General features: G+C 46.0%; 33 non-coding genes across 33 annotated transcripts; all 33 read left to right on the forward strand.

The window, feature by feature from the left end:
• The first annotated feature begins 233 nt into the window (after nt 1-233).
• LOC139699631 (5S ribosomal RNA) lies at nt 234-352 on the forward strand. The gene has a single exon (XR_011703501.1). It is a non-coding gene; the product is annotated as a 5S ribosomal RNA (ribosomal RNA).
• A 389-nt stretch (nt 353-741) lies between these two features.
• LOC139699513 (5S ribosomal RNA) lies at nt 742-860 on the forward strand. Its single transcript, XR_011703390.1, has one exon. It is a non-coding gene; the product is annotated as a 5S ribosomal RNA (ribosomal RNA).
• A 389-nt stretch (nt 861-1,249) lies between these two features.
• LOC139699514 (5S ribosomal RNA) lies at nt 1,250-1,368 on the forward strand. Its single transcript, XR_011703391.1, has one exon. It is a non-coding gene; the product is annotated as a 5S ribosomal RNA (ribosomal RNA).
• A 389-nt stretch (nt 1,369-1,757) lies between these two features.
• On the forward strand, nt 1,758-1,876 carry LOC139699515 (5S ribosomal RNA). The gene has a single exon (XR_011703392.1). It is a non-coding gene; the product is annotated as a 5S ribosomal RNA (ribosomal RNA).
• Nucleotides 1,877-2,264: 388 nt separating this feature from the next.
• LOC139699516 (5S ribosomal RNA) lies at nt 2,265-2,383 on the forward strand. The gene has a single exon (XR_011703393.1). It is a non-coding gene; the product is annotated as a 5S ribosomal RNA (ribosomal RNA).
• A 389-nt stretch (nt 2,384-2,772) lies between these two features.
• Nucleotides 2,773-2,891, forward strand: LOC139699517 (5S ribosomal RNA). The gene has a single exon (XR_011703394.1). It is a non-coding gene; the product is annotated as a 5S ribosomal RNA (ribosomal RNA).
• A 389-nt stretch (nt 2,892-3,280) lies between these two features.
• LOC139699518 (5S ribosomal RNA) lies at nt 3,281-3,399 on the forward strand. Its single transcript, XR_011703395.1, has one exon. It is a non-coding gene; the product is annotated as a 5S ribosomal RNA (ribosomal RNA).
• A 389-nt stretch (nt 3,400-3,788) lies between these two features.
• Nucleotides 3,789-3,907, forward strand: LOC139699519 (5S ribosomal RNA). The gene has a single exon (XR_011703396.1). It is a non-coding gene; the product is annotated as a 5S ribosomal RNA (ribosomal RNA).
• A 389-nt stretch (nt 3,908-4,296) lies between these two features.
• LOC139699520 (5S ribosomal RNA) lies at nt 4,297-4,415 on the forward strand. Its single transcript, XR_011703397.1, has one exon. It is a non-coding gene; the product is annotated as a 5S ribosomal RNA (ribosomal RNA).
• A 389-nt stretch (nt 4,416-4,804) lies between these two features.
• On the forward strand, nt 4,805-4,923 carry LOC139699694 (5S ribosomal RNA). Its single transcript, XR_011703561.1, has one exon. It is a non-coding gene; the product is annotated as a 5S ribosomal RNA (ribosomal RNA).
• A 389-nt stretch (nt 4,924-5,312) lies between these two features.
• On the forward strand, nt 5,313-5,431 carry LOC139699632 (5S ribosomal RNA). Its single transcript, XR_011703502.1, has one exon. It is a non-coding gene; the product is annotated as a 5S ribosomal RNA (ribosomal RNA).
• Nucleotides 5,432-5,820: 389 nt separating this feature from the next.
• Nucleotides 5,821-5,939, forward strand: LOC139699522 (5S ribosomal RNA). The gene has a single exon (XR_011703399.1). It is a non-coding gene; the product is annotated as a 5S ribosomal RNA (ribosomal RNA).
• Nucleotides 5,940-6,315: 376 nt separating this feature from the next.
• LOC139699524 (5S ribosomal RNA) lies at nt 6,316-6,434 on the forward strand. Its single transcript, XR_011703400.1, has one exon. It is a non-coding gene; the product is annotated as a 5S ribosomal RNA (ribosomal RNA).
• A 389-nt stretch (nt 6,435-6,823) lies between these two features.
• LOC139699525 (5S ribosomal RNA) lies at nt 6,824-6,942 on the forward strand. Its single transcript, XR_011703401.1, has one exon. It is a non-coding gene; the product is annotated as a 5S ribosomal RNA (ribosomal RNA).
• Nucleotides 6,943-7,331: 389 nt separating this feature from the next.
• Nucleotides 7,332-7,450, forward strand: LOC139699526 (5S ribosomal RNA). The gene has a single exon (XR_011703402.1). It is a non-coding gene; the product is annotated as a 5S ribosomal RNA (ribosomal RNA).
• Nucleotides 7,451-7,839: 389 nt separating this feature from the next.
• On the forward strand, nt 7,840-7,958 carry LOC139699527 (5S ribosomal RNA). Its single transcript, XR_011703403.1, has one exon. It is a non-coding gene; the product is annotated as a 5S ribosomal RNA (ribosomal RNA).
• A 389-nt stretch (nt 7,959-8,347) lies between these two features.
• On the forward strand, nt 8,348-8,466 carry LOC139699633 (5S ribosomal RNA). Its single transcript, XR_011703503.1, has one exon. It is a non-coding gene; the product is annotated as a 5S ribosomal RNA (ribosomal RNA).
• A 389-nt stretch (nt 8,467-8,855) lies between these two features.
• LOC139699528 (5S ribosomal RNA) lies at nt 8,856-8,974 on the forward strand. Its single transcript, XR_011703404.1, has one exon. It is a non-coding gene; the product is annotated as a 5S ribosomal RNA (ribosomal RNA).
• A 389-nt stretch (nt 8,975-9,363) lies between these two features.
• LOC139699529 (5S ribosomal RNA) lies at nt 9,364-9,482 on the forward strand. The gene has a single exon (XR_011703405.1). It is a non-coding gene; the product is annotated as a 5S ribosomal RNA (ribosomal RNA).
• A 389-nt stretch (nt 9,483-9,871) lies between these two features.
• Nucleotides 9,872-9,990, forward strand: LOC139699530 (5S ribosomal RNA). The gene has a single exon (XR_011703406.1). It is a non-coding gene; the product is annotated as a 5S ribosomal RNA (ribosomal RNA).
• Nucleotides 9,991-10,379: 389 nt separating this feature from the next.
• Nucleotides 10,380-10,498, forward strand: LOC139699531 (5S ribosomal RNA). The gene has a single exon (XR_011703407.1). It is a non-coding gene; the product is annotated as a 5S ribosomal RNA (ribosomal RNA).
• A 389-nt stretch (nt 10,499-10,887) lies between these two features.
• Nucleotides 10,888-11,006, forward strand: LOC139699532 (5S ribosomal RNA). The gene has a single exon (XR_011703408.1). It is a non-coding gene; the product is annotated as a 5S ribosomal RNA (ribosomal RNA).
• A 389-nt stretch (nt 11,007-11,395) lies between these two features.
• Nucleotides 11,396-11,514, forward strand: LOC139699695 (5S ribosomal RNA). The gene has a single exon (XR_011703562.1). It is a non-coding gene; the product is annotated as a 5S ribosomal RNA (ribosomal RNA).
• A 389-nt stretch (nt 11,515-11,903) lies between these two features.
• Nucleotides 11,904-12,022, forward strand: LOC139699634 (5S ribosomal RNA). Its single transcript, XR_011703504.1, has one exon. It is a non-coding gene; the product is annotated as a 5S ribosomal RNA (ribosomal RNA).
• A 389-nt stretch (nt 12,023-12,411) lies between these two features.
• LOC139699534 (5S ribosomal RNA) lies at nt 12,412-12,530 on the forward strand. Its single transcript, XR_011703410.1, has one exon. It is a non-coding gene; the product is annotated as a 5S ribosomal RNA (ribosomal RNA).
• A 376-nt stretch (nt 12,531-12,906) lies between these two features.
• On the forward strand, nt 12,907-13,025 carry LOC139699535 (5S ribosomal RNA). Its single transcript, XR_011703411.1, has one exon. It is a non-coding gene; the product is annotated as a 5S ribosomal RNA (ribosomal RNA).
• Nucleotides 13,026-13,414: 389 nt separating this feature from the next.
• Nucleotides 13,415-13,533, forward strand: LOC139699536 (5S ribosomal RNA). Its single transcript, XR_011703412.1, has one exon. It is a non-coding gene; the product is annotated as a 5S ribosomal RNA (ribosomal RNA).
• Nucleotides 13,534-13,922: 389 nt separating this feature from the next.
• On the forward strand, nt 13,923-14,041 carry LOC139699537 (5S ribosomal RNA). The gene has a single exon (XR_011703413.1). It is a non-coding gene; the product is annotated as a 5S ribosomal RNA (ribosomal RNA).
• A 389-nt stretch (nt 14,042-14,430) lies between these two features.
• Nucleotides 14,431-14,549, forward strand: LOC139699538 (5S ribosomal RNA). The gene has a single exon (XR_011703414.1). It is a non-coding gene; the product is annotated as a 5S ribosomal RNA (ribosomal RNA).
• Nucleotides 14,550-14,938: 389 nt separating this feature from the next.
• On the forward strand, nt 14,939-15,057 carry LOC139699541 (5S ribosomal RNA). Its single transcript, XR_011703416.1, has one exon. It is a non-coding gene; the product is annotated as a 5S ribosomal RNA (ribosomal RNA).
• A 376-nt stretch (nt 15,058-15,433) lies between these two features.
• LOC139699542 (5S ribosomal RNA) lies at nt 15,434-15,552 on the forward strand. The gene has a single exon (XR_011703417.1). It is a non-coding gene; the product is annotated as a 5S ribosomal RNA (ribosomal RNA).
• A 389-nt stretch (nt 15,553-15,941) lies between these two features.
• On the forward strand, nt 15,942-16,060 carry LOC139699543 (5S ribosomal RNA). The gene has a single exon (XR_011703418.1). It is a non-coding gene; the product is annotated as a 5S ribosomal RNA (ribosomal RNA).
• Nucleotides 16,061-16,449: 389 nt separating this feature from the next.
• Nucleotides 16,450-16,568, forward strand: LOC139699544 (5S ribosomal RNA). Its single transcript, XR_011703419.1, has one exon. It is a non-coding gene; the product is annotated as a 5S ribosomal RNA (ribosomal RNA).
• The last annotated feature ends 258 nt before the right edge of the window (nt 16,569-16,826 follow it).

Consider the following 16,826-nt stretch of genomic DNA (forward strand, 5'->3'; position numbering starts at 1 on the left):
CAGCTCTCTTGGGGCAATGCATTGGTGCTGTAGTAACCCGTATCTCTTCCACATTTATCCAAAGTTCGTTTTGAGATGGCAAATTACCTCCGTCTCCCGCCATCATATAGTATGGTCGTGGACGGCCCGATGTATGCAAGCCGTGGGCAAGAAAATAGACGTCGTGTCGCGTCGTTGCAAGTGTTTGCGGGCTTGATATTGCTAAAATAGTTGACTCGAGAGTGGTGGAAATTGCCAACGGCCATACCACGCTGAATTCACCGGTTCTCGTCCGATCACCGAAGTTAAGCAGCATCGGGCCCGGATAGTACTTGGATGGGTGACCGCCTGGGAACACCGGGTGCCGTTGGCTTTCAATATTTTTTTTCCGAAACGAACGTATTTTGAGGCATTCTCTGATGTTTTTAATTTTTTTCAAATAATTTATTTTGCAATGCCAGACATTGCATGCGTGATTTTGAATTGGTATGTTCCCTTTTGACACCATTCCATTTCATCTAGATGCGACCAGCTCTCTTGGGGCAATGCATTGGTGCTGTAGTAACCCGTATCTCTTCCACATTTATCCAAAGTTCGTTTTGAGATGGCAAATTACCTCCGTCTCCCGCCATCATATAGTATGGTCGTGGACGGCCCGACGTATGCAAGCCGTGGGCAAGAAAATAGACGTCGTGTCGCGTCGTTGCAAGTGTTTGCGGGCTTGATATTGCTAAAATAGTTGACTCGAGAGTGGTGGAAATTGCCAACGGCCATACCACGCTGAATACACCGGTTCTCGTCCGATCACCGAAGTTAAGCAGCATCGGGCCCGGATAGTACTTGGATGGGTGACCGCCTGGGAACACCGGGTGCCGTTGGCTTTCAATATTTTTTTTCCGAAACGAACGTATTTTGAGGCATTCTCTGATGTTTTTAATTTTTTTCAAATAATTTATTTTGCAATGCCAGACATTGCATGCGTGATTTTGAATTGGTATGTTCCCTTTTGACACCATTCCATTTCATCTAGATGCGACCAGCTCTCTTGGGGCAATGCATTGGTGCTGTAGTAACCCGTATCTCTTCCACATTTATCCAAAGTTCGTTTTGAGATGGCAAATTACCTCCGTCTCCCGCCATCATATAGTATGGTCGTGGACGGCCCGATGTATGCAAGCCGTGGGCAAGAAAATAGACGTCGTGTCGCGTCGTTGCAAGTGTTTGCGGGCTTGATATTGCTAAAATAGTTGACTCGAGAGTGGTGGAAAATGCCAACGGCCATACCACGCTGAATACACCGGTTCTCGTCCGATCACCGAAGTTAAGCAGCATCGGGCCCGGATAGTACTTGGATGGGTGACCGCCTGGGAACACCGGGTGCCGTTGGCTTTCAATATTTTTTTTCCGAAACGAACGTATTTTGAGGCATTCTCTGATGTTTTAAATTTTTTTCAAATAATTTATTTTGCAATGCCAGACATTGCATGCGTGATTTTGAATTGGTATGTTCCCTTTTGACACCATTCCATTTCATCTAGATGCGACCAGCTCTCTTGGGGCAATGCATTGGTGCTGTAGTAACCCGTATCTCTTCCACATTTATCCAAAGTTCGTTTTGAGATGGCAAATTACCTCCGTCTCCCGCCATCATATAGTATGGTCGTGGACGGCCCGATGTATGCAAGCCGTGGGCAAGAAAATAGACGTCGTGTCGCGTCGTTGCAAGTGTTTGCGGGCTTGATATTGCTAAAATAGTTGACTCGAGAGTGGTGGAAATTGCCAACGGCCATACCACGCTGAATACACCGGTTCTCGTCCGATCACCGAAGTTAAGCAGCATCGGGCCCGGATAGTACTTGGATGGGTGACCGCCTGGGAACACCGGGTGCCGTTGGCTTTCAATATTTTTTTTCCGAAAGAACGTATTTTGAGGCATTCTCTGATGTTTTAAATTTTTTTCAAATAATTTATTTTGCAATGCCAGACATTGCATGCGTGATTTTGAATTGGTATGTTCCCTTTTGACACCATTCCATTTCATCTAGATGCGACCAGCTCTCTTGGGGCAATGCATTGGTGCTGTAGTAACCCGTATCTCTTCCACATTTATCCAAAGTTCGTTTTGAGATGGCAAATTACCTCCGTCTCCCGCCATCATATAGTATGGTCGTGGACGGCCCGATGTATGCAAGCCGTGGGCAAGAAAATAGACGTCGTGTCGCGTCGTTGCAAGTGTTTGCGGGCTTGATATTGCTAAAATAGTTGACTCGAGAGTGGTGGAAATTGCCAACGGCCATACCACGCTGAATACACCGGTTCTCGTCCGATCACCGAAGTTAAGCAGCATCGGGCCCGGATAGTACTTGGATGGGTGACCGCCTGGGAACACCGGGTGCCGTTGGCTTTCAATATTTTTTTTCCGAAACGAACGTATTTTGAGGCATTCTCTGATGTTTTTAATTTTTTTCAAATAATTTATTTTGCAATGCCAGACATTGCATGCGTGATTTTGAATTGGTATGTTCCCTTTTGACACCATTCCATTTCATCTAGATGCGACCAGCTCTCTTGGGGCAATGCATTGGTGCTGTAGTAACCCGTATCTCTTCCACATTTATCCAAAGTTCGTTTTGAGATGGCAAATTACCTCCGTCTCCCGCCATCATATAGTATGGTCGTGGACGGCCCGATGTATGCAAGCCGTGGGCAAGAAAATAGACGTCGTGTCGCGTCGTTGCAAGTGTTTGCGGGCTTGATATTGCTAAAATAGTTGACTCGAGAGTGGTGGAAAATGCCAACGGCCATACCACGCTGAATACACCGGTTCTCGTCCGATCACCGAAGTTAAGCAGCATCGGGCCCGGATAGTACTTGGATGGGTGACCGCCTGGGAACACCGGGTGCCGTTGGCTTTCAATATTTTTTTTCCGAAACGAACGTATTTTGAGGCATTCTCTGATGTTTTAAATTTTTTTCAAATAATTTATTTTGCAATGCCAGACATTGCATGCGTGATTTTGAATTGGTATGTTCCCTTTTGACACCATTCCATTTCATCTAGATGCGACCAGCTCTCTTGGGGCAATGCATTGGTGCTGTAGTAACCCGTATCTCTTCCACATTTATCCAAAGTTCGTTTTGAGATGGCAAATTACCTCCGTCTCCCGCCATCATATAGTATGGTCGTGGACGGCCCGATGTATGCAAGCCGTGGGCAAGAAAATAGACGTCGTGTCGCGTCGTTGCAAGTGTTTGCGGGCTTGATATTGCTAAAATAGTTGACTCGAGAGTGGTGGAAATTGCCAACGGCCATACCACGCTGAATACACCGGTTCTCGTCCGATCACCGAAGTTAAGCAGCATCGGGCCCGGATAGTACTTGGATGGGTGACCGCCTGGGAACACCGGGTGCCGTTGGCTTTCAATATTTTTTTTCCGAAACGAACGTATTTTGAGGCATTCTCTGATGTTTTAAATTTTTTTCAAATAATTTATTTTGCAATGCCAGACATTGCATGCGTGATTTTGAATTGGTATGTTCCCTTTTGACACCATTCCATTTCATCTAGATGCGACCAGCTCTCTTGGGGCAATGCATTGGTGCTGTAGTAACCCGTATCTCTTCCACATTTATCCAAAGTTCGTTTTGAGATGGCAAATTACCTCCGTCTCCCGCCATCATATAGTATGGTCGTGGACGGCCCGATGTATGCAAGCCGTGGGCAAGAAAATAGACGTCGTGTCGCGTCGTTGCAAGTGTTTGCGGGCTTGATATTGCTAAAATAGTTGACTCGAGAGTGGTGGAAATTGCCAACGGCCATACCACGCTGAATACACCGGTTCTCGTCCGATCACCGAAGTTAAGCAGCATCGGGCCCGGATAGTACTTGGATGGGTGACCGCCTGGGAACACCGGGTGCCGTTGGCTTTCAATATTTTTTTTCCGAAACGAACGTATTTTGAGGCATTCTCTGATGTTTTTAATTTTTTTCAAATAATTTATTTTGCAATGCCAGACATTGCATGCGTGATTTTGAATTGGTATGTTCCCTTTTGACACCATTCCATTTCATCTAGATGCGACCAGCTCTCTTGGGGCAATGCATTGGTGCTGTAGTAACCCGTATCTCTTCCACATTTATCCAAAGTTCGTTTTGAGATGGCAAATTACCTCCGTCTCCCGCCATCATATAGTATGGTCGTGGACGGCCCGATGTATGCAAGCCGTGGGCAAGAAAATAGACGTCGTGTCGCGTCGTTGCAAGTGTTTGCGGGCTTGATATTGCTAAAATAGTTGACTCGAGAGTGGTGGAAAATGCCAACGGCCATACCACGCTGAATACACCGGTTCTCGTCCGATCACCGAAGTTAAGCAGCATCGGGCCCGGATAGTACTTGGATGGGTGACCGCCTGGGAACACCGGGTGCCGTTGGCTTTCAATATTTTTTTTCCGAAACGAACGTATTTTGAGGCATTCTCTGATGTTTTTAATTTTTTTCAAATAATTTATTTTGCAATGCCAGACATTGCATGCGTGATTTTGAATTGGTATGTTCCCTTTTGACACCATTCCATTTCATCTAGATGCGACCAGCTCTCTTGGGGCAATGCATTGGTGCTGTAGTAACCCGTATCTCTTCCACATTTATCCAAAGTTCGTTTTGAGATGGCAAATTACCTCCGTCTCCCGCCATCATATAGTATGGTCGTGGACGGCCCGATGTATGCAAGCCGTGGGCAAGAAAATAGACGTCGTGTCGCGTCGTTGCAAGTGTTTGCGGGCTTGATATTGCTAAAATAGTTGACTCGAGAGTGGTGGAAATTGCCATCGGCCATACCACGCTGAATACACCGGTTCTCGTCCGATCACCGAAGTTAAGCAGCATCGGGCCCGGATAGTACTTGGATGGGTGACCGCCTGGGAACACCGGGTGCCGTTGGCTTTCAATATTTTTTTTCCGAAACGAACGTATTTTGAGGCATTCTCTGATGTTTTTAATTTTTTTCAAATAATTTATTTTGCAATGCCAGACATTGCATGCGTGATTTTGAATTGGTATGTTCCCTTTTGACACCATTCCATTTCATCTAGATGCGACCAGCTCTCTTGGGGCAATGCATTGGTGCTGTAGTAACCCGTATCTCTTCCACATTTATCCAAAGTTCGTTTTGAGATGGCAAATTACCTCCGTCTCCCGCCATCATATAGTATGGTCGTGGACGGCCCGATGTATGCAAGCCGTGGGCAAGAAAATAGACGTCGTGTCGCGTCGTTGCAAGTGTTTGCGGGCTTGATATTGCTAAAATAGTTGACTCGAGAGTGGTGGAAATTGCCAACGGCCATACCACGCTGAATTCACCGGTTCTCGTCCGATCACCGAAGTTAAGCAGCATCGGGCCCGGATAGTACTTGGATGGGTGACCGCCTGGGAACACCGGGTGCCGTTGGCTTTCAATATTTTTTTTCCGAAACGAACGTATTTTGAGGCATTCTCTGAGGTTTTTAATTTTTTTCAAATAATTTATTTTGCAATGCCAGACATTGCATGCGTGATTTTGAATTGGTATGTTCCCTTTTGACACCATTCCATTTCATCTAGATGCGACCAGCTCTCTTGGGGCAATGCATTGGTGCTGTAGTAACCCGTATCTCTTCCACATTTATCCAAAGTTCGTTTTGAGATGGCAAATTACCTCCGTCTCCCGCCATCATATAGTATGGTCGTGGACGGCCCGATGTATGCAAGCCGTGGGCAAGAAAATAGACGTCGTGTCGCGTCGTTGCAAGTGTTTGCGGGCTTGATATTGCTAAAATAGTTGACTCGAGAGTGGTGGAAATTGCCAACGGCCATACCACGCTGAATACACCGGTTCTCGTCCGATCACCGAAGTTAAGCAGCATCGGGCCCGGATAGTACTTGGATGGGTGACCGCCTGGGAACACCGGGTGCCGTTGGCTTTCAATATTTTTTTTCCGAAACGAACGTATTTTGAGGCATTCTCTGATGTTTTTAATTTTTTTCAAATAATTTATTTTGCAATGCCAGACATTGCATGCGTGATTTTGAATTGGTATGTTCCCTTTTGACACCATTCCATTTCATCTAGATGCGACCAGCTCTCTTGGGGCAATGTATTGGTGCTGTAGTATCGTAATCTTCCACATTTATCCAAAGTTCGTTTTAAGATGGCAAATTACCTCCGTCTCCCGCCATCATATGGTCGTGGACGGCCCGATGTACTATATGCAAGCCGTGGGCAAGAAAATAGGCGTCGTTACAAGTGTTTGCGGGCTTGATATTGCTAAAATAGTTGACTCGAGAGTGGTGGAAATTGCCAACGGCCATACCACGCTGAATACACCGGTTCTCGTCCGATCACCGAAGTTAAGCAGCATCGGGCCCGGATAGTACTTGGATGGGTGACCGCCTGGGAACACCGGGTGCCGTTGGCTTTCAATATTTTTTTTCCGAAACGAACGTATTTTGAGGCATTCTCTGATGTTTTTAATTTTTTTCAAATAATTTATTTTGCAATGCCAGACATTGCATGCGTGATTTTGAATTGGTATGTTCCCTTTTGACACCATTCCATTTCATCTAGATGCGACCAGCTCTCTTGGGGCAATGCATTGGTGCTGTAGTAACCCGTATCTCTTCCACATTTATCCAAAGTTCGTTTTGAGATGGCAAATTACCTCCGTCTCCCGCCATCATATAGTATGGTCGTGGACGGCCCGATGTATGCAAGCCGTGGGCAAGAAAATAGACGTCGTGTCGCGTCGTTGCAAGTGTTTGCGGGCTTGATATTGCTAAAATAGTTGACTCGAGAGTGGTGGAAAATGCCAACGGCCATACCACGCTGAATACACCGGTTCTCGTCCGATCACCGAAGTTAAGCAGCATCGGGCCCGGATAGTACTTGGATGGGTGACCGCCTGGGAACACCGGGTGCCGTTGGCTTTCAATATTTTTTTTCCGAAACGAACGTATTTTGAGGCATTCTCTGATGTTTTTAATTTTTTTCAAATAATTTATTTTGCAATGCCAGACATTGCATGCGTGATTTTGAATTGGTATGTTCCCTTTTGACACCATTCCATTTCATCTAGATGCGACCAGCTCTCTTGGGGCAATGCATTGGTGCTGTAGTAACCCGTATCTCTTCCACATTTATCCAAAGTTCGTTTTGAGATGGCAAATTACCTCCGTCTCCCGCCATCATATAGTATGGTCGTGGACGGCCCGATGTATGCAAGCCGTGGGCAAGAAAATAGACGTCGTGTCGCGTCGTTGCAAGTGTTTGCGGGCTTGATATTGCTAAAATAGTTGACTCGAGAGTGGTGGAAATTGCCAACGGCCATACCACGCTGAATACACCGGTTCTCGTCCGATCACCGAAGTTAAGCAGCATCGGGCCCGGATAGTACTTGGATGGGTGACCGCCTGGGAACACCGGGTGCCGTTGGCTTTCAATATTTTTTTTCCGAAACGAACGTATTTTGAGGCATTCTCTGATGTTTTAAATTTTTTTCAAATAATTTATTTTGCAATGCCAGACATTGCATGCGTGATTTTGAATTGGTATGTTCCCTTTTGACACCATTCCATTTCATCTAGATGCGACCAGCTCTCTTGGGGCAATGCATTGGTGCTGTAGTAACCCGTATCTCTTCCACATTTATCCAAAGTTCGTTTTGAGATGGCAAATTACCTCCGTCTCCCGCCATCATATAGTATGGTCGTGGACGGCCCGATGTATGCAAGCCGTGGGCAAGAAAATAGACGTCGTGTCGCGTCGTTGCAAGTGTTTGCGGGCTTGATATTGCTAAAATAGTTGACTCGAGAGTGGTGGAAATTGCCAACGGCCATACCACGCTGAATACACCGGTTCTCGTCCGATCACCGAAGTTAAGCAGCATCGGGCCCGGATAGTACTTGGATGGGTGACCGCCTGGGAACACCGGGTGCCGTTGGCTTTCAATATTTTTTTTCCGAAACGAACGTATTTTGAGGCATTCTCTGATGTTTTTAATTTTTTTCAAATAATTTATTTTGCAATGCCAGACATTGCATGCGTGATTTTGAATTGGTATGTTCCCTTTTGACACCATTCCATTTCATCTAGATGCGACCAGCTCTCTTGGGGCAATGCATTGGTGCTGTAGTAACCCGTATCTCTTCCACATTTATCCAAAGTTCGTTTGGAGATGGCAAATTACCTCCGTCTCCCGCCATCATATAGTATGGTCGTGGACGGCCCGATGTATGCAAGCCGTGGGCAAGAAAATAGACGTCGTGTCGCGTCGTTGCAAGTGTTTGCGGGCTTGATATTGCTAAAATAGTTGACTCGAGAGTGGTGGAAATTGCCAACGGCCATACCACGCTGAATTCACCGGTTCTCGTCCGATCACCGAAGTTAAGCAGCATCGGGCCCGGATAGTACTTGGATGGGTGACCGCCTGGGAACACCGGGTGCCGTTGGCTTTCAATATTTTTTTTCCGAAACGAACGTATTTTGAGGCATTCTCTGATGTTTTTAATTTTTTTCAAATAATTTATTTTGCAATGCCAGACATTGCATGCGTGATTTTGAATTGGTATGTTCCCTTTTGACACCATTCCATTTCATCTAGATGCGACCAGCTCTCTTGGGGCAATGCATTGGTGCTGTAGTAACCCGTATCTCTTCCACATTTATCCAAAGTTCGTTTTGAGATGGCAAATTACCTCCGTCTCCCGCCGTCATATAGTATGGTCGTGGACGGCCCGACGTATGCAAGCCGTGGGCAAGAAAATAGACGTCGTGTCGCGTCGTTGCAAGTGTTTGCGGGCTTGATATTGCTAAAATAGTTGACTCGAGAGTGGTGGAAATTGCCAACGGCCATACCACGCTGAATACACCGGTTCTCGTCCGATCACCGAAGTTAAGCAGCATCGGGCCCGGATAGTACTTGGATGGGTGACCGCCTGGGAACACCGGGTGCCGTTGGCTTTCAATATTTTTTTTCCGAAACGAACGTATTTTGAGGCATTCTCTGATGTTTTTAATTTTTTTCAAATAATTTATTTTGCAATGCCAGACATTGCATGCGTGATTTTGAATTGGTATGTTCCCTTTTGACACCATTCCATTTCATCTAGATGCGACCAGCTCTCTTGGGGCAATGCATTGGTGCTGTAGTAACCCGTATCTCTTCCACATTTATCCAAAGTTCGTTTTGAGATGGCAAATTACCTCCGTCTCCCGCCATCATATAGTATGGTCGTGGACGGCCCGATGTATGCAAGCCGTGGGCAAGAAAATAGACGTCGTGTCGCGTCGTTGCAAGTGTTTGCGGGCTTGATATTGCTAAAATAGTTGACTCGAGAGTGGTGGAAAATGCCAACGGCCATACCACGCTGAATACACCGGTTCTCGTCCGATCACCGAAGTTAAGCAGCATCGGGCCCGGATAGTACTTGGATGGGTGACCGCCTGGGAACACCGGGTGCCGTTGGCTTTCAATATTTTTTTTCCGAAACGAACGTATTTTGAGGCATTCTCTGATGTTTTAAATTTTTTTCAAATAATTTATTTTGCAATGCCAGACATTGCATGCGTGATTTTGAATTGGTATGTTCCCTTTTGACACCATTCCATTTCATCTAGATGCGACCAGCTCTCTTGGGGCAATGCATTGGTGCTGTAGTAACCCGTATCTCTTCCACATTTATCCAAAGTTCGTTTTGAGATGGCAAATTACCTCCGTCTCCCGCCATCATATAGTATGGTCGTGGACGGCCCGATGTATGCAAGCCGTGGGCAAGAAAATAGACGTCGTGTCGCGTCGTTGCAAGTGTTTGCGGGCTTGATATTGCTAAAATAGTTGACTCGAGAGTGGTGGAAATTGCCAACGGCCATACCACGCTGAATACACCGGTTCTCGTCCGATCACCGAAGTTAAGCAGCATCGGGCCCGGATAGTACTTGGATGGGTGACCGCCTGGGAACACCGGGTGCCGTTGGCTTTCAATATTTTTTTTCCGAAACGAACGTATTTTGAGGCATTCTCTGATGTTTTAAATTTTTTTCAAATAATTTATTTTGCAATGCCAGACATTGCATGCGTGATTTTGAATTGGTATGTTCCCTTTTGACACCATTCCATTTCATCTAGATGCGACCAGCTCTCTTGGGGCAATGCATTGGTGCTGTAGTAACCCGTATCTCTTCCACATTTATCCAAAGTTCGTTTTGAGATGGCAAATTACCTCCGTCTCCCGCCATCATATAGTATGGTCGTGGACGGCCCGATGTATGCAAGCCGTGGGCAAGAAAATAGACGTCGTGTCGCGTCGTTGCAAGTGTTTGCGGGCTTGATATTGCTAAAATAGTTGACTCGAGAGTGGTGGAAATTGCCAACGGCCATACCACGCTGAATACACCGGTTCTCGTCCGATCACCGAAGTTAAGCAGCATCGGGCCCGGATAGTACTTGGATGGGTGACCGCCTGGGAACACCGGGTGCCGTTGGCTTTCAATATTTTTTTTCCGAAACGAACGTATTTTGAGGCATTCTCTGATGTTTTTAATTTTTTTCAAATAATTTATTTTGCAATGCCAGACATTGCATGCGTGATTTTGAATTGGTATGTTCCCTTTTGACACCATTCCATTTCATCTAGATGCGACCAGCTCTCTTGGGGCAATGCATTGGTGCTGTAGTAACCCGTATCTCTTCCACATTTATCCAAAGTTCGTTTTGAGATGGCAAATTACCTCCGTCTCCCGCCATCATATAGTATGGTCGTGGACGGCCCGATGTATGCAAGCCGTGGGCAAGAAAATAGACGTCGTGTCGCGTCGTTGCAAGTGTTTGCGGGCTTGATATTGCTAAAATAGTTGACTCGAGAGTGGTGGAAAATGCCAACGGCCATACCACGCTGAATACACCGGTTCTCGTCCGATCACCGAAGTTAAGCAGCATCGGGCCCGGATAGTACTTGGATGGGTGACCGCCTGGGAACACCGGGTGCCGTTGGCTTTCAATATTTTTTTTCCGAAACGAACGTATTTTGAGGCATTCTCTGATGTTTTTAATTTTTTTCAAATAATTTATTTTGCAATGCCAGACATTGCATGCGTGATTTTGAATTGGTATGTTCCCTTTTGACACCATTCCATTTCATCTAGATGCGACCAGCTCTCTTGGGGCAATGCATTGGTGCTGTAGTAACCCGTATCTCTTCCACATTTATCCAAAGTTCGTTTTGAGATGGCAAATTACCTCCGTCTCCCGCCATCATATAGTATGGTCGTGGACGGCCCGATGTATGCAAGCCGTGGGCAAGAAAATAGACGTCGTGTCGCGTCGTTGCAAGTGTTTGCGGGCTTGATATTGCTAAAATAGTTGACTCGAGAGTGGTGGAAATTGCCATCGGCCATACCACGCTGAATACACCGGTTCTCGTCCGATCACCGAAGTTAAGCAGCATCGGGCCCGGATAGTACTTGGATGGGTGACCGCCTGGGAACACCGGGTGCCGTTGGCTTTCAATATTTTTTTTCCGAAACGAACGTATTTTGAGGCATTCTCTGATGTTTTTAATTTTTTTCAAATAATTTATTTTGCAATGCCAGACATTGCATGCGTGATTTTGAATTGGTATGTTCCCTTTTGACACCATTCCATTTCATCTAGATGCGACCAGCTCTCTTGGGGCAATGCATTGGTGCTGTAGTAACCCGTATCTCTTCCACATTTATCCAAAGTTCGTTTTGAGATGGCAAATTACCTCCGTCTCCCGCCATCATATAGTATGGTCGTGGACGGCCCGATGTATGCAAGCCGTGGGCAAGAAAATAGACGTCGTGTCGCGTCGTTGCAAGTGTTTGCGGGCTTGATATTGCTAAAATAGTTGACTCGAGAGTGGTGGAAATTGCCAACGGCCATACCACGCTGAATTCACCGGTTCTCGTCCGATCACCGAAGTTAAGCAGCATCGGGCCCGGATAGTACTTGGATGGGTGACCGCCTGGGAACACCGGGTGCCGTTGGCTTTCAATATTTTTTTTCCGAAACGAACGTATTTTGAGGCATTCTCTGAGGTTTTTAATTTTTTTCAAATAATTTATTTTGCAATGCCAGACATTGCATGCGTGATTTTGAATTGGTATGTTCCCTTTTGACACCATTCCATTTCATCTAGATGCGACCAGCTCTCTTGGGGCAATGCATTGGTGCTGTAGTAACCCGTATCTCTTCCACATTTATCCAAAGTTCGTTTTGAGATGGCAAATTACCTCCGTCTCCCGCCATCATATAGTATGGTCGTGGACGGCCCGATGTATGCAAGCCGTGGGCAAGAAAATAGACGTCGTGTCGCGTCGTTGCAAGTGTTTGCGGGCTTGATATTGCTAAAATAGTTGACTCGAGAGTGGTGGAAATTGCCAACGGCCATACCACGCTGAATACACCGGTTCTCGTCCGATCACCGAAGTTAAGCAGCATCGGGCCCGGATAGTACTTGGATGGGTGACCGCCTGGGAACACCGGGTGCCGTTGGCTTTCAATATTTTTTTTCCGAAACGAACGTATTTTGAGGCATTCTCTGATGTTTTTAATTTTTTTCAAATAATTTATTTTGCAATGCCAGACATTGCATGCGTGATTTTGAATTGGTATGTTCCCTTTTGACACCATTCCATTTCATCTAGATGCGACCAGCTCTCTTGGGGCAATGTATTGGTGCTGTAGTATCGTAATCTTCCACATTTATCCAAAGTTCGTTTTAAGATGGCAAATTACCTCCGTCTCCCGCCATCATATGGTCGTGGACGGCCCGATGTACTATATGCAAGCCGTGGGCAAGAAAATAGGCGTCGTTACAAGTGTTTGCGGGCTTGATATTGCTAAAATAGTTGACTCGAGAGTGGTGGAAATTGCCAACGGCCATACCACGCTGAATACACCGGTTCTCGTCCGATCACCGAAGTTAAGCAGCATCGGGCCCGGATAGTACTTGGATGGGTGACCGCCTGGGAACACCGGGTGCCGTTGGCTTTCAATATTTTTTTTCCGAAACGAACGTATTTTGAGGCATTCTCTGATGTTTTTAATTTTTTTCAAATAATTTATTTTGCAATGCCAGACATTGCATGCGTGATTTTGAATTGGTATGTTCCCTTTTGACACCATTCCATTTCATCTAGATGCGACCAGCTCTCTTGGGGCAATGCATTGGTGCTGTAGTAACCCGTATCTCTTCCACATTTATCCAAAGTTCGTTTTGAGATGGCAAATTACCTCCGTCTCCCGCCATCATATAGTATGGTCGTGGACGGCCCGATGTATGCAAGCCGTGGGCAAGAAAATAGACGTCGTGTCGCGTCGTTGCAAGTGTTTGCGGGCTTGATATTGCTAAAATAGTTGACTCGAGAGTGGTGGAAAATGCCAACGGCCATACCACGCTGAATACACCGGTTCTCGTCCGATCACCGAAGTTAAGCAGCATCGGGCCCGGATAGTACTTGGATGGGTGACCGCCTGGGAACACCGGGTGCCGTTGGCTTTCAATATTTTTTTTCCGAAACGAACGTATTTTGAGGCATTCTCTGATGTTTTTAATTTTTTTCAAATAATTTATTTTGCAATGCCAGACATTGCATGCGTGATTTTGAATTGGTATGTTCCCTTTTGACACCATTCCATTTCATCTAGATGCGACCAGCTCTCTTGGGGCAATGCATTGGTGCTGTAGTAACCCGTATCTCTTCCACATTTATCCAAAGTTCGTTTTGAGATGGCAAATTACCTCCGTCTCCCGCCATCATATAGTATGGTCGTGGACGGCCCGATGTATGCAAGCCGTGGGCAAGAAAATAGACGTCGTGTCGCGTCGTTGCAAGTGTTTGCGGGCTTGATATTGCTAAAATAGTTGACTCGAGAGTAGTGGAAATTGCCAACGGCCATACCACGCTGAATACACCGGTTCTCGTCCGATCACCGAAGTTAAGCAGCATCGGGCCCGGATAGTACTTGGATGGGTGACCGCCTGGGAACACCGGGTGCCGTTGGCTTTCAATATTTTTTTTCCGAAACGAACGTATTTTGAGGCATTCTCTGATGTTTTAAATTTTTTTCAAATAATTTATTTTGCAATGCCAGACATTGCATGCGTGATTTTGAATTGGTATGTTCCCTTTTGACACCATTCCATTTCATCTAGATGCGACCAGCTCTCTTGGGGCAATGCATTGGTGCTGTAGTAACCCGTATCTCTTCCACATTTATCCAAAGTTCGTTTTGAGATGGCAAATTACCTCCGTCTCCCGCCATCATATAGTATGGTCGTGGACGGCCCGATGTATGCAAGCCGTGGGCAAGAAAATAGACGTCGTGTCGCGTCGTTGCAAGTGTTTGCGGGCTTGATATTGCTAAAATAGTTGACTCGAGAGTGGTGGAAATTGCCAACGGCCATACCACGCTGAATACACCGGTTCTCGTCCGATCACCGAAGTTAAGCAGCATCGGGCCCGGATAGTACTTGGATGGGTGACCGCCTGGGAACACCGGGTGCCGTTGGCTTTCAATATTTTTTTTCCGAAACGAACGTATTTTGAGGCATTCTCTGATGTTTTTAATTTTTTTCAAATAATTTATTTTGCAATGCCAGACATTGCATCCGTGATTTTGAATTGGTATGTTCCCTTTTGACACCATTCCATTTCATCTAGATGCGACCAGCTCTCTTGGGGCAATGCATTGGTGCTGTAGTAACCCGTATCTCTTCCACATTTATCCAAAGTTCGTTTTGAGATGGCAAATTACCTCCGTCTCCCGCCATCATATAGTATGGTCGTGGACGGCCCGATGTATGCAAGCCGTGGGCAAGAAAATAGACGTCGTGTCGCGTCGTTGCAAGTGTTTGCGGGCTTGATATTGCTAAAATAGTTGACTCGAGAGTGGTGGAAATTGCCAACGGCCATACCACGCTGAATACACCGGTTCTCGTCCGATCACCGAAGTTAAGCAGCATCGGGCCCGGATAGTACTTGGATGGGTGACCGCCTGGGAACACCGGGTGCCGTTGGCTTTCAATATTTTTTTTCCGAAACGAACGTATTTTGAGGCATTCTCTGATGTTTTTAATTTTTTTCAAATAATTTATTTTGCAATGCCAGACATTGCATGCGTGATTTTGAATTGGTATGTTCCCTTTTGACACCATTCCATTTCATCTAGATGCGACCAGCTCTCTTGGGGCAATGTATTGGTGCTGTAGTATCGTAATCTTCCACATTTATCCAAAGTTCGTTTTAAGATGGCAAATTACCTCCGTCTCCCGCCATCATATGGTCGTGGACGGCCCGATGTACTATATGCAAGCCGTGGGCAAGAAAATAGGCGTCGTTACAAGTGTTTGCGGGCTTGATATTGCTAAAATAGTTGACTCGAGAGTGGTGGAAATTGCCAACGGCCATACCACGCTGAATACACCGGTTCTCGTCCGATCACCGAAGTTAAGCAGCATCGGGCCCGGATAGTACTTGGATGGGTGACCGCCTGGGAACACCGGGTGCCGTTGGCTTTCAATATTTTTTTTCCGAAACGAACGTATTTTGAGGCATTCTCTGATGTTTTTAATTTTTTTCAAATAATTTATTTTGCAATGCCAGACATTGCATGCGTGATTTTGAATTGGTATGTTCCCTTTTGACACCATTCCATTTCATCTAGATGCGACCAGCTCTCTTGGGGCAATGCATTGGTGCTGTAGTAACCCGTATCTCTTCCACATTTATCCAAAGTTCGTTTTGAGATGGCAAATTACCTCCGTCTCCCGCCATCATATAGTATGGTCGTGGACGGCCCGATGTATGCAAGCCGTGGGCAAGAAAATAGACGTCGTGTCGCGTCGTTGCAAGTGTTTGCGGGCTTGATATTGCTAAAATAGTTGACTCGAGAGTGGTGGAAAATGCCAACGGCCATACCACGCTGAATACACCGGTTCTCGTCCGATCACCGAAGTTAAGCAGCATCGGGCCCGGATAGTACTTGGATGGGTGACCGCCTGGGAACACCGGGTGCCGTTGGCTTTCAATATTTTTTTTCCGAAACGAACGTATTTTGAGGCATTCTCTGATGTTTTTAATTTTTTTCAAATAATTTATTTTGCAATGCCAGACATTGCATGCGTGATTTTGAATTGGTATGTTCCCTTTTGACACCATTCCATTTCATCTAGATGCGACCAGCTCTCTTGGGGCAATGCATTGGTGCTGTAGTAACCCGTATCTCTTCCACATTTATCCAAAGTTCGTTTTGAGATGGCAAATTACCTCCGTCTCCCGCCATCATATAGTATGGTCGTGGACGGCCCGATGTATGCAAGCCGTGGGCAAGAAAATAGACGTCGTGTCGCGTCGTTGCAAGTGTTTGCGGGCTTGATATTGCTAAAATAGTTGACTCGAGAGTGGTGGAAATTGCCAACGGCCATACCACGCTGAATACACCGGTTCTCGTCCGATCACCGAAGTTAAGCAGCATCGGGCCCGGATAGTACTTGGATGGGTGACCGCCTGGGAACACCGGGTGCCGTTGGCTTTCAATATTTTTTTTCCGAAACGAACGTATTTTGAGGCATTCTCTGATGTTTTAAATTTTTTTCAAATAATTTATTTTGCAATGCCAGACATTGCATGCGTGATTTTGAATTGGTATGTTCCCTTTTGACACCATTCCATTTCATCTAGATGCGACCAGCTCTCTTGGGGCAATGCATTGGTGCTGTAGTAACCCGTATCTCTTCCACATTTATCCAAAGTTCGTTTTGAGATGGCAAATTACCTCCGTCTCCCGCCA

The sequence above is a fragment of the Hetaerina americana genome, unplaced genomic scaffold, assembly GCF_022747635.1.
Source record: "Hetaerina americana unplaced genomic scaffold, ioHetAmer1.1.p SCAF_9, whole genome shotgun sequence".
NCBI lineage: Eukaryota > Metazoa > Arthropoda > Insecta > Odonata > Calopterygidae > Hetaerina > Hetaerina americana.